General features: G+C 50.0%; 1 long non-coding RNA gene across 1 annotated transcript; it reads right to left on the reverse strand.

The window, feature by feature from the left end:
* Nucleotides 1-36: 36 nt before the first annotated feature.
* Nucleotides 37-11,783, reverse strand: LOC127666009 (uncharacterized). The gene is made up of 3 exons (XR_007973531.1): nt 11,575-11,783; nt 1,927-2,113; nt 37-962 (listed from the first exon to the last, which is right to left on the reverse strand). It is a non-coding gene; the product is annotated as an uncharacterized LOC127666009 (long non-coding RNA).
* Between the last annotated feature and the right edge of the window lie 496 nt (nt 11,784-12,279).

Raw genomic sequence — 12,279 nt, forward strand, 5'->3', positions numbered from 1 at the left:
TCTCATTTTAGGACAACTGTGTCACATCTAAGGACTTCCTTGCCAGTGCACCATAGTTCAGAGCCATGTCTTTCCTAGTTCCCTTATCTTGTGTGCCTGTGTTGGAGGGGATCCCTGTTGCCAGATAGAGGATGTGGCCCCTGGCTGTCATTTGACCATCAGGCCACTAGAGGCCGCTAGCTGCAGGCTTGTTCCCGCGTGAATGGGGTTGGCTTCTGAATCCGCGTTAGGTGCAGACACTAGGGCAGGCCGGTGGGTTGAACCACCCACCCTTTCACGGGGTTACATTCCAAATGTCCTGCATGTCAGATGTTTACAATTCATGACAGCAAAATTACAGTTTGCAAAGTGGCAATTACAAATTACAAGTGACAACGAAATAATGTTATGATTGTGGGGTCACCTCAACATGAACTGTATTAAAGGGTCACAGCATTAGGAAGGGTGAGAACAATTGCACTAGGGTAACCCACTGGCAGTCCTGACTGTGCTAACCCCCGAGGGTAAGCTTGGCTCCTGGTTGGTGCCCCCTGGCCTTACCTGCCAGGAGGAGAGGCCAGCTAGGCTAACTTGGGGTCTTGACTCCTCAGTTTACCTTTCAAGTCTCCTTCACTAAAACAGGTTGGGAAAAGGAATCGTGGTCCTGGGACCGAGCGGCCACACCAACTCCAGCCCCAGCCTCCTGCTTTCCCTGTGCTGTGGTCTACACCCTCAGGCTGACGACAATGGCTTTGTGCAGCTGTGTCTGGTTCAGTGACCCCCTGCAGGACATACTGGGGCACTGGGCCTTTTTGAAGTCACTATTCCCCTAAGCCACTGTAACCCCCCAAAACCTAAATCTGCCAACAAATGAGGTACGCCCCAGGCGGCTCCCTGCAGCTCCAAGTGTCCCAGAGACACACTTACCCTTGACCTTGGCCTCCAGGATGCTGACTCAGTTAAGAGGAAATCCTTCGTGTTCCCTGTAAGGGAAAGGAAGCACAGTGCTGTTCCCTGCACTGGACTTCCCGTCCCACCGCCCTGCCCACTTACCGCCCCACCCACCTGAGCACCCAAGGCCGCCGCCACAGCCTTGAAAGAGACTGCAAGAACAAGGGGAGCTGGCCGGGACAGGTCCCACCTGCTGGAAGGCAGCCTTTCCCCGGAGCCAGCATCCCACACCTGTGATGAGAGCAAGCCACTTGCTCTACCTGGCTTCATCCTCAGAGGTCAAGCTAGATGTGCCTGTCCCCACTTGCAGAGAGACTTGGGCATCTGGGAAAAGCTATGGGACTGAGTCCCACACCTTGAGTCTCCCAAAAGCTTTGGCCTCTCAAACAACTTGAAGCTACTTAGAGGGGGGCCCCTAAAAGGCCGCTTCCCAAAGCCGATATAGCTGGCCAGGCTTTGCAGTTCTGCTGTTTCGATTGATCAAATTTTGCAAAAAAAACAACAAAAAAAACCCCAACAAATTTGCACCTATTATTCCTCCTTACTTCGATTATAGTTCTTAAGTTTTTCCTTGGAATGTTTTGGCCTCAGATGGCATTTGCTCTTAGAGCATCTAGTTGTATCTAGGGATCCTGCCTCTGCCCGTGCACAGTTTGTGTGCAGACAATTCATGCTCAGAATTACATGGGGGACTGAGTCAAGGTGTGTGATCTCAGCAGAACTTTTTAGAAACTACTACGTGGATTAGAAACTGGCATCAATGCCACCAGACATGGGTGCTGCCCATGGCCTCGCAGTGATACTTGCTTCACGGAAGCATCAGGACTCACCATCCCACGCCTCACTTCTCATTCTGAGGGAAGAAACAGCAGACACGGGGGGCGGGGGGGGGGCTGCTTTAAACCCCGCTGAGAGCCAGATGCTCAGGCACTGTGTCCCCTCCATAGTAACCCACTGGCAGCTGGCCACACTGTGTTTACCTGCCTAGTGACTCACCTGGGTCACACGGCTGCTGAATCTCTGAGACACTCTCAGTAGACCTCACCTTGACAGTGCAGACAGCCACCGAACAGGAAGTCTTGTGTTTCTTTTCTTTTTGACCTGGGACATCTTTGGGTTCTGAAGTAGCCATCGTCTGCACCAGCCAGCTGTGGCTCTGTCTTTTGACACAATTTGAATATTCCTGTGATTGAGAATACTAGTAATAAATTTTGATACCACTTGAAGTCCTTTAAGCCATCCAACTGCCAGCGAGCACCTAGCCAGACTCCTTCCACAGGACCACCTTGTCCCTTGGTCACTGTGCTGCAGCGAATGAGCCATCCGTCCAGCTTACAGTTGACTGCCACTTGCCCGGGGTACTGTGGCATTGAGTCTCAGCTTTGTGACTCCTTATCCAGAGCCTCGCAGGCATCCCTTTCAGAGAGGGCGAGACTGGATCCCAGGCTCCCTCACCATGTGGCTGAAGGCTTGGGGAGAATTATTCTCAGTGCTCATGTCTAGTAGCTCACAGTCCCCTGGGACTCCAATCCAGGGAGGTCTGACCCTGCCACCTCTGGTCGGCATGGCCCCTGCACATGTGTATCACGCACGCGCGCACACACACACACACACACACACACACACACACACGGGGGAGGGGGTGGCAAGAGGGAGAGGGAATTATTTAAAATTGTCAAAGTATTTGAAATGGTTTCTTCCTTTCTTCTAATTTCTAATACCTAGAGTACATATGTAAAGGCAGAAACACCAGCAGTCAAAACATAGCCATATGTTATAGAGCAAGAGGAGAGGAGGAGCCTGGGTCTGCTGCACCATGAGCCACCACACGCAGGGCCACCTTTGTCCACCGTACCTGGAATAGCAGGCGGCCCGTCTCCCTCTCACCATGCTGGACCCATCCCGGAAGTGCCTGGCAAGGCCACAGAGGGAAACGGGATTGGGACAGAGAGAGTTGTGTAGGGTTCTAGTGAACAAAGATGTGATGTTGCCGATGTGTTGTGCTCAAGCATTGAAAGACGGAAGACGGACGCTTCAACAAGTTCTGCTCTCACAAAACTGGGCCCTCTTCCCAGCATGCACCACGCTGTCAGCCTAACTACCAGGGCCGCTCCCCCCACCCCCAGCAGTCTTTCATTTGGCAGTTCTGATGCAGTAAATCATTACTCCAAGTGCAGCCTGACCATTTCACACCATGAGAAAAGACCGTATCTTAATTTCTTTTTCTTAATGTGATAAAATACTTTATCGCAACAACTTAAGGGAGAAAGAGCTTATTGTAGTTCAGTTCCACCACGTGGGAAGGTCAAGGCGGTGGGAGCTTTAGCGGCTGGACACATGATGTCCACAACCAGAAAAGGAGAGCAGTTGATGCAGACACGCTACCGCTCAACTAGCTTTCTCTGATTTAAACGGCCCAGGATCCCCTGCCTGAGGAATGGTGCCGCCCTCAGGGAATGGATCGTGCCACCTTAACACACTCGAGATAATCCCCCAGGGACATTCTCAGGGGCCCACCTTTCAGATGGTTTTAGATTGTGTCACACTGACAACACTAACCATCACAGACCAGGATTGTAGCTCAGAGGTAAGCACTTGGCCAGCCTGTGCAATGGCCCGAAGCTGGAAAAAAATTAAGACAAAGGAATAGTATCCAAAATAAATAAACATTTCAAATGCAACGATAAAAAACTGCTCAAATCAAAAAAAAAAAATGATCCAAGGTGTTATTCAGGTGGAAGGAACATTCATTGGATGAATAGTAAAGTTTACTAAGCTAGCTCTCATCCCCATTTCTCAAGGACCTTGATAGGATGAAGAGCCCACGAGAGGAAGAGAGCCCTGTTCATGGAGCTGTGGAAAAATCCCCTTTGAGAGGCGCAGATGGTACTGTCTCCATGACAATGATAAAGGCCAGAATTTGAAAGTGTTGATGGATCCCTCTCACAGGAGAGTGCCCAGCACGACATCCAGACACCTCCTGAGGCTGGAAGCCTGGGGGCTGACAGCAGCAGTGACAGAACACCCTTGTACTGAGTAGACAGTGAAGGCTGGAGCCAGCAGTCTGGTCCCCGTGGGCTGCCTCAGAAGAGCCACCTCGTGATAAGGTACATGGAAGACAGCCATCCTGGCGGGGGCCTAGCGAGCCAGGAGGCCCCACCCGTACATTCATCTTGATCTCATAGGGTCGCATTCCTAGAACAGCAAACACGTCAGCCTGTCACAATGCTGCCAGCTGTCCAAATGCAGAAAAGGGCATTGTCCTGGCTGACAAGGCGCATCTTACATCGCACACTTGACTTTCAAGACCTTGAATGAGTTTTGCTGAAATAAATGTTCACCTTTGGGTTTGGTCCAAGTGTGAGAGGCTCTTGGTCCCAACAGTCTTTTCCTTTCTTTCTTTTAAAAGAATATTAAAGGTGACTGAAAAGAGGGATTTAGAATGAATGGCATTATTCACCATGTCTTATAAAAATGGAAGGGGTAAATGCTCTAATATTTCTAAGGGAAATGGATTTAAGGAAAATGAGATTTAGAGCCCAGGGATGTTTATTGCAATGTGACAGCAACGTCCTTGTGGGTCTTACTGTTCCAGCCTGAGCAGGCAGAACGAGGTAAGGATTGGGGTGGCTACCCCCACCCCACCCCACCCCACCCTCAGGACTCCCAGGACTAGTCCCCAGTCTCAGCGCTTGAGAGTCTGGGTTGCAGAAAAGACCCTTGCCCTGGTGAACCATGACAGTCAGTCACCCTAGTGGGGTGATGATAGCTGTAACAAATGCTCCCCCAAATCCCACCCAAACCAGCCATGCAGAGGATCACATCTCCTCTGCCTTCACATGGTGTCTGCATCAGGCCCTGGGTCAAGTACCAACTACAGGTGTCTTAGTCAGGGTTTCTATTCCTGCACAAACATCATGACCAAGAAGCAAGTTGGGGAGGAAAGGGTTTATTCCACTTACACTTACACATTGCAGTTCATCACCAAAGGAAGTCAGAACTGGAACTCAAGCAGGTCAGGAAGCCAGAGCTGAGGCAGAAGCCGTGGAGGGATATTACTTACCGGCTTGCTTCCCCTGACTTGCTCAGAACCCAAGACCACCAGCCCAGGGATGGCCCCACCCACAAGATGCTAGGCCCTCCCCCCCTTGATCACTAATTGAGAAAATGCCCCACAGCTAGATCTCATGGAGGCACTTCCCAAAGGGAAGGTCCTTTCTCTGTGATAACTCCAGCCTGTGTCAAGCTGACACACAAAACCAGCCAACAGAGATGTGAGAGGGCTCAAGAGACAAACGAGGGTGACTCTAAGACAGGCAACTTCAGAGCTGAAACAGATGCAGTCAACTCGAGACTGAGCTGTGTGGGCCCAGGCTGCCTGGGACAGCAGCCACTTACAGGAAGCACTTCCAACGGGAAGCACTCCCAACCTTGCCTTGCCTCGTTTCTCAGCTCTGTGATTGGATGTTTCAAGTTTCTGTCACCCCATCTTTCCTGCTGTGGAGGGTGGTAGCCGAGAACTGTGAGCTAACCCCTTTCTCCTATGTTGGGTTTTTGATTGTTTTGTTTTGTTTTTTAAATTACAACAACAGAAATGAAACCAAAGCATCTTCTAAGGTCAGATCCAAGATGGACAAGAATCAGGGGCAGTGGGAGCCCATCCCCCACTGCTCCCCTCCCCCCATTAGCCCACTGGTAGGCAGAGTCTACCCGGCTGTCAGCTCACGCACCCTGGGCTGCTGCTCTGTCCCTGTCCTCCCGAGGTCACTCATGGAGGATCTCGCTTCTCAGTGACAGCTCACCTTCCAGTGTGTGTATGCCACGGTGACCAGTCTCTTCCCTGTCACCTTCAAAGACTCTTACGAGTCATTTATGTGCAGCTCCACCCAAAGCGTCCAGGACCTTGAAGCTGAGACAGAGACCTCTCTCAACTCCCATCAATCTTGCTGGGCAGATAGTGACGCCTCGTACTGTGGAGCATAGAGCGCCTGCCAGTGCCAGCCTTGCTTACCTCACTGAATCTCATTCTCATCCAAGAAAGCCATAGAGCTCACTTCCTCTCTCCTGCAACATCAGAAGCTCAGAGGCTCCACTGGAGGGAACAGTTCCTGGAGGAGCCACTTGGGACAGAAGAGCATCTGAAAAGCTTATGGTAATGGTCCCAGTGCCCTCCCCCCCCCACACACACACACACAAAGAGGCAGGAGAGGGAGGCAAGTGCTCAAGGGTGGAGGACCTCTAAGATGCTGCTTTGGAACAAACACCCCACTGCTGGATAGGCCCTGGATAAGAAACTGGGACTGGGCTCCTGGAAACCCACCCAGGCAGGAGCTATGCAAGACTCCAAGTCACTGTTGAAGGGCACCCCATGGCTAACGCTGGAGATGTGAATCCACAGGACCCCAAAAGTTCATCTCATCATCTTTGTGTATGAAGTGACATCTAACTACATTACCCAATTGTCTTCTAGGCTCCAGCTACCTACCTGTACTCCACTGCTGCTGCTGTTCTTGATGATCATATCATGGTACTGGCATCTCCAAAACACTGCTGTCTTCCACTGTAACTAGGCTTCACCAATAGCCTCTCATAGGCTCTCTACATGGTGCCAAGCCTCAACTCCTTTGCATGACCCCTTAAGTCCTGGGCCATCAATTCCAATTGAGGTTGTACCTTCACCAATGGCCTTCCATGGCCTCTCACAGTGCTGAGCCTCAGCTGCTCTTCATGACCCCTTCATGCCTTCAAAAGCAGTACCACCTGGGTGATTCTTACACAGTACGAAGTCTAGCCACAGCACGAGGTACAATTTTGGCTATCTCTGGAACACAGCCTCTGTGTGCTTTCAGAAAACATTTCCCAGAAGATTTTACCTCAATGATGCTGGTCTCTTCTTAACTACCGCTAATTTCTTAGCTCTAGCTAACCACGATCAATAGTCCCATTAATGCAAAGGTTTCAATTAGTAGTTCTGGTATCTTGTTAATCACAGCTGATTCTTCAGCCCCAGCTATCCAAAACCACAGAATCTTCACAATCAAACCAGCGATGGCCCCAATAAGAGTAAGGGAAGTTAGCCTCCCCTCTGAAATTTCACAAGCCAGGCCTCCATCTTCTGCACCATTCTCAACATTATCTTCCAAGCTTCTACACAACATCCCACAGAGCTCTTAACACTGAGTGGATCTTCTAGCCCAAAGTTCCAAAGTCCTTCCACAGTCCTCCCCCAAAACATGGTCAGGTTGTCACAGGAATACCCCACTATGCTGGTGTCAATTTGTCTTAGTCAGGGTTTCCATTCCTGCACAAACATCATGACCAAGAAGCAAGTCCAGGAGGAAAGGGTTTATTCAGCTTACACTTCCACAGTGCTATTCATCACCAAAGGAAGTCAAGACTGGAACTCAAGCAGCTCAGGAAGCAGGAGCTGATGCAGAGGCCATGGGGGGATGTTTCTTACTGGCTTGCTGGATGCTTCCCTGGCTTGCTGAGCCTGCTTTCTTATAGAACCCAGGGCTACTAGTCCAGGGATGGTACCACCCACAAGGGGCCCTCCCCCCTTGATCACTAATTGAGAAAATGCCTCACAGCTGGATCTCATGGAGGCACTTCCCCAACTGAAGCTCCTTTCTCTGTGATAACTCCAGCCTGTGTCAAGTTGATACACAAAACCAGCCAGTACAGTGTCCAGTGTTGAAGAGACCCCAGCAGAGGCAGCACATGGCCTTCACCAAGGGCCAGCTGAGGCTTGGCCAGGGGAAGTCTGGGAACAGAAAGTCAAACCCTCAGAGATGACATAACGTGATGCTTGGAGAAGCCCTGCACTCTCCTCAGGCATGTCCTGGAAGCCAGTGTATTGTCTCTTTCATGTGTTCTCTCTTGATGTAACTCCATGAACTGGACTGTTTTTAAAACCCAAAACCCAAATGTTTGATTTGCCAATAAAGACACAGGAGCCAGAAGCTGTGGTGATAGCCTGCTCGCTCAGAGAAGTAGAGAAGGCATCCACTGACATCCCAGAAGAGGAAAGAGCTCCTTTCCTTCGCTTTCCTGGGTTCTCTATGATCACTTCCTGTCAGCTGTTTGCTCTCTCCACCTCTTGACCTATCATTGACTTTATTTAACTCTTATTTACAGAAAGGTCTTGGGTTAAAGGTGTGTGCTAGGGCTGAGCCACACCACAACAAGAAACACGTTTTTCCAGTTCACACTGGGGTTCACAGTGTGATCAGATACCCTGCAATGCTAGGCTGTTCTTGGCTGTAATGTGTGTGCTATGTCTGCTCACGTGGAGTGGGCACGGCAGTGGATAACAGACAAGAACACAGAGGCCAAGAGAATGAACTAGAAGCAGCTATGTGCCACATGCCCAGGACTGACTATGCTGACCCAGGGTAGTCTCCATTGGCTCCCATGGGTTCTATCTCGAACTTTGTTGCCTTGAGCTCCTGAGAGTTGAGGGTGCCCTTGATAACTGACTCCTAGTGCTTTCCAAAGTGTGAAACGGGAGAAGGCAAGTCCTGGGGGTCAGAGGACCAGCTCCCAAGGGGCAGCCAGAGGTCCCACAGTCCCAGGAGTAGCCAGACACCTCAGAGGCAACCCTGCAGCCAACTAGTCTCCTGACTGAAACGCAGGCACACCAGCACCAGCACCTCTCACTCTCCTCACCGACCCCTTCTGCGTGCCCTCGCTGGTCGCTCTGGAGTGATGGATTAATGCTGCTAAGTTCAAGGGTGGGGCTGAGCACCGGTCCCGCAACCCAACCCTGCATTTGCTCAGTGAGGTACCCCACTGACTCTGACCTCCAAGGATGGCCACGACCTTCCTTCTCCAGACAAGCTGATTCAGAACAGAGCCGCTGGGGGAAGCCCTGATTCCCCGGTGATGCTGAGTTGGGTGAGGGAAAGACCATCCAGGCCATTGTGAAGAGGCTGAGGTGGGGGTAATGCTGAGACCGGGGTGGAGTGGGGGTGAGATAGAGGCCAGGTGATGCTGAGGTGGTCGGGATAGGGCCGGACAGAGGCCCGGTGGGATGGTCTTTTTATTTTCTAGCTGCTCTCCCTCCAATCAGCAACCAAGCTCAGACTGTCTCTAGGATATTCACCTCGCAGCTCCCTGCCTTTCGCCACTCACCATGATGGCGTCGTCTCTCTACAACAGAACTCGGTGATCAGTAGAATGAATGAATGAATGAATGAATGACAAGGTAAACTGACATAGTCATGGGAGGAAGCTGCCGGCCTGTCCTAGGTCTTAAGTATAGAGCGGAGAGGTTAGGGAAGAACCATTAGTCCAAGAGTTCCTCCGTGGGGTTAGTACCATCAGATTTAGTGTGTGATGCACAAGCATTAGACATGAAAGAAAAAAACACTAATAGAAAACATGGCCACGGGTCTGCATGGGCTTCAGAAGTACACAGTAAGTGAAGACTATGAAGCTATGATTAAGTCTGGAGTGGTAGCACAGCAGAGCTAAACATGGCGGTGATGACAATCGCGGTGGTGGTGATGACGATGGTGATGATGATACAAACATGACCCAGGCAGAGGCAAACAGATATCTGTGAGTTCAAGACCAGCCAGACCCACGGAGTGAAAGACTATCTTGAAAAATAAACAGAGAGATGGATACATGGCAAAGAGCACTTCCTGCTCTTCCAGGAGTCCTGTGTTTGGTTCCTAGTGCCCACAAGGTGCCTCATGACCATCTGTAACTCCATCTTCTGACATCCATGGGCAACAGGGCATACATGTGGTATATAGACTTACATGCAGGAAAAACACTAATAAACATATACATATACACATACATAAACAATATATATATACATATATACCATATACATATACACATATACATCATATACATATACATATGCATCATATACATACACGTATATGTATGCATATACATATGTACACACATATACATCATACAGATCACATATGTATACATATACCTATATGTATACATATATAATTAACCTTTAGCTACACTGAGTTCAGGCACTGTTGCAATCATGCACATGTACACAGTCTCTCTCTCTCTCTCTCTCTCTCACACACACACACACACACACACACACACGCACACACACAATGCCAAGTCCAACCACAGGAGCTTATCACATTTCCTCTGCAGAAGCTCAGGGTAGGCAGCACGGGGCTCAACAGACTGGGGTAGGTCTTGCCTTAGGGCCCTTATAAGAAGCTCCCCACACTCTCTGCTTCTGAAGCAACTATTTGTGTAACTGTTGAAAACTACACAAAACCACAAAACATCACTTAAAAGCCACTGGAAATTGCCCTGAGGATGTGTGGTAAATGGAAAAACATTTCCAAGAAAAAAAGCTTACTGATTTCAGTAGCAACAGGGTCAGCCTGTGGTGGGGCCACTGATGACTCTTCCCAGCTCCCTGTGACTGGAACTGCACCCTGGGCAGCTGTAACCAGGAAGACAGAGGTTTCCTCTCCCCCAGGCCCCCATTCTAGGGCTCTAGTTTCATCCTGTTAGGGGCAGGCAACTGGAAACCCATGTAGCTCCATGCCACCGAAACCCTACGTTGGGTGATCATGGCTGAGAGACCAGGACTCGCTCCCTAACCCATCCACACCTCCCAGGCGTTGGGACAAGCCCTGAGCTCCAGCATCCTCAGGCAAGCTCCCTTGGAGTACAGGTCACAAACAAGACGATTGGGAAGACCAGGGACTGACCTCAGCCCTCTCCTAGGACAGTGCCGCTCAGGAAAAGGTGCTCCTGGGCACTGGGGAGAAGCTCTGCCCTGAGACAGAGGCTGCCCCTGGTGGTTCTGCTACAGGGGACTGACTTCCTTTGGAACAGAGCCTGGCAAAGTGCATGCCTTAGGGCGTGAACCACAGCAGTGGAGTAATGCATCCACCCAGGGCTAGCAGCTCCAAGATGCAACTTGCTGTCCACCAGAATCTGAGAGAATTGTGGGAAGAGCCAGCTGAGCAGAACCTCCAGGGAGTTTGTCCATCCCTGAGGGGCAGAAATACTGATCCTAGACTACACCCATTATGGAATAGCTACCTACACCCAGGAGCTATCCCACAATGGTCATGGTCTGTGTATTACTTCACAGCCTTTACACAATACATCTTTACTGCTTTTTCTTCCTGACTTATTTTCAGTAAAAAGTTGCCCCAGGGCCAGCAAGATGTTTCAGTGGGTGAGGACACCTGACAATCTCTGGAACCCACGTGGTGGAAGATGACATCTGACCTCCAGACACACACCGTGGCATGGACACACCCACACACAATAAACTAATTAAATAAAACAAGAAGACTTTATCTCCGTGTACAAGCCACATAGGGGACAACTGGTCCACTCATGCGATGCCCCCTCAGCTAGCCAGCACCCACCTGACTTCCTCAGGGTCCAGAGGCACTGGGTCAGAGGTCAAGTTCTAAGGAAGGAAGCTTGTGAGCTCAGGGCAGGGACGCCTGAGCTTGGCAAATTCTTCGTAGATTAGTTAACGCATTTTCATTGTTAGCACAGAGGCGGCTTTTCCCTTTCCCTCAGTGAGGCGATGTCATTTGTTCATACATGCCCCTAATTGGACTCCCTCCCTCCTGCAGAAAGGACACGAGTCCTTTCCAGGTCAGATGTGTGCTTACTCACCGGAACACAAGTCCCTCCCGCCTCCTCGGCTTTCCCAAGCCGGACTCTGTCTTCGAAGGAAATGGCTTTTCTTGGAAGCACTCAGTCTGTGAAGTCAAGAGCTTGGAACAGAGAAAGTGAGGCAAATCCACAGCTCCCGGGCCATTGAGCCGTCGGAAGTGACCAGCTTTCCTCTCTTTGTTCCGTCCAGTCTAAGCTCGTGATATCAAGGGCAGTTCCCTTAAAAGCAGGAAGACAGTATTTCTACCCCAAGATAAGTTCTCAACTGGGTTTTCTGCTGGAGCAATTTGAAAGAAATGCAATCAGGCTGTGAGCTACCTTCAGCAAGATTAAAACAGGGCTCTGCTGGAGAGAAGAGAGTCTGTTAGGCGCTTGATGTCCTTACAAGCGTGGGCCTAATTACATCTTAAATGCTCACAGGACCCGTGGCTGCAGCAGCCTTCTAAGAAGGTCAACTTTAGGGGGATGAGGGAGAGCACTCTCTCCGAGGCAAGGGGAGGAGGAATGGGATGAGAAGGAGGAGGAAGTGGGGAACGGCTGAAATGTAAATAAATAAAATCTTTAAAAAATGAGATTAAAATAAACTGTATTAACGAACAAAAAAGAAAGTCAATTTTAGTTTCCTAACAGAACTGAGCTGTAATTTGGCAAATTCTAGGCCTCAAGATTAAGCAAATAGTGAGTGACAATCTTTATTAGTAGTAT

This window comes from Apodemus sylvaticus, chromosome 15 (genome assembly GCF_947179515.1).
Source record: "Apodemus sylvaticus chromosome 15, mApoSyl1.1, whole genome shotgun sequence".
Classification (NCBI taxonomy): domain Eukaryota; kingdom Metazoa; phylum Chordata; class Mammalia; order Rodentia; family Muridae; genus Apodemus; species Apodemus sylvaticus.